This window comes from Tupaia chinensis, unplaced genomic scaffold, assembly GCF_000334495.1.
Source record: "Tupaia chinensis unplaced genomic scaffold, TupChi_1.0 Scaffold000201_1, whole genome shotgun sequence".
In the NCBI taxonomy this organism is placed as follows: Eukaryota; Metazoa; Chordata; class Mammalia; order Scandentia; family Tupaiidae; genus Tupaia; species Tupaia belangeri.
The window spans coordinates 8671-10280 of NW_006159676.1; the positions used below are offsets into that span (position 1 = coordinate 8671).

Consider the following 1610-nt stretch of genomic DNA (forward strand, 5'->3'; position numbering starts at 1 on the left):
AGACTACTCGGGACCATCCGTTAGCATAGTGGCTGTCACTGGACTCCCACGTAGTCGACAGCGGTTCGAGTCCCAGACCCGGTGGCTTAAAACTCACACCAGGCGCATGTGCGTGCGTGCCCAAGATCCCGAGAGGAGAATGGAGGAGAAGGGATTGCGGCGTGACCATCCCCCCCGGGGGGTGATTTCTTGCTTTCTGTCTCTCTGTCTCTCTCTCTCTGTCTGTCTGGTGAGCACACACGCCCTATAGCAAAAACCTCTCCAAAAAAAGAAAAAAAGACTCCCTTTAAACTTAATCTGGCTTTGGTGGTTGTTCATTCTGTGGCACTTTATAACAATATCATTTTTAGCAAGTGAGCAATGTATGTTTAGGTCATGTTTTTTTTCTTATAGTTACCTTTACCTTATGGAGCCTGGAAATGATACGAGAAAACAAAAACTTCACATTTTCTTCTTCTGGGATTTTCAGAGGAAGCCAGACTGCAGCCCTTCCTGTTTGGGGTGTTCCTGTCCATGTACCTGGTCACCATGCTTGGGAACCTGCTCATCATCGTGGCCACCATCTCAGACTCTCTCTTCCAAATGCCCATGTACTTCTTCCTCTCCAACCTCTCCTTCGTTGACATCTGCTTCATCTCCACCACGGTCCCAAAGATGCTGGTGAATCTACAGACACACAGTAAAGCTATAACCTATGAAGGCTGCCTCACCCAGATGTACTTTTTTGTGCTTTTCGCAATAACAGACATTTTTCTGCTGACCGTGATGGCCTACGACCGGTTTGTGGCCATCTGCCACCCCTTGCACTACACCGTTGTCATGAACCCTCAGTTCTGTGGACTACTGCTTCTGGTTTCCTGGGTCATAAGTGCCTTGAATTCTTTTTTACATACGTTACTGGTGTTGCGGGTGTCCTTCTGTACACGTGTGGAAATTTCCCATATTTTCTGTGAATTTACACAGGTGGTCCACCTGGGCTGTTCTGACACTTTTCTTAATGACATGGTCATGTATTTTGCAGTTATGCTGGTGGGTGGTGGAACCCTTTCTGGTATCCTTTACTCTTACTCTAAAATCGTTTCCTCCATCCGTGCCATTTTCATCAGCTCAGGGGAAGTATAAAGCCTTTTCCACCTGTGCCTCTCACCTCTCTGTTGTTTCCTTATTTTATTGTACAAGCGTGGGTGTGTACCTTAGTTCTGCTTCTAAACAGAACTCGCACTCCAGGGTAGTAGCCTCTGTGATGTACAGCATAGTCACCCCCATGCTAAACCCTTTCATCTACAGTCTGAAGAATAAAGACATAAAGAGAGCTCTGCAAAAATTCCTTAGGGGCAAGGAATAAAATATGCACTTTTCAAAAGTGGTATGTGGGGACCAGCAGTTAGCGTAATGCCTGTGTCACTGGACTCCCATGTAGTCGACCGCAGTTCGAGTCCCGGACCTGGTGTCTTAAACTCACGCCAGGTGCGTGTGCGTGTGTGCCCAAGATCCCAAGAGGAGAATGGAGGAAAAGGGATTGCGGCATGGCCATCCCCTCTGGGGGGTGATTTCTCGCTTTCTGTCTCTCTGTCTCTGTCTTTCTAGCGAGCGCACACGCCCAGCCCAAT

The 1610-nt window shown here is 47.8% G+C and overlaps 1 pseudogene; it reads left to right on the forward strand.

Annotated features, from left to right (window-relative positions):
- Positions 1–469: 469 nt before the first annotated feature.
- Positions 470–1345, forward strand: LOC102491413 (olfactory receptor 7A10-like; annotated as a pseudogene).
- Positions 1346–1610: the final 265 nt, after the last annotated feature.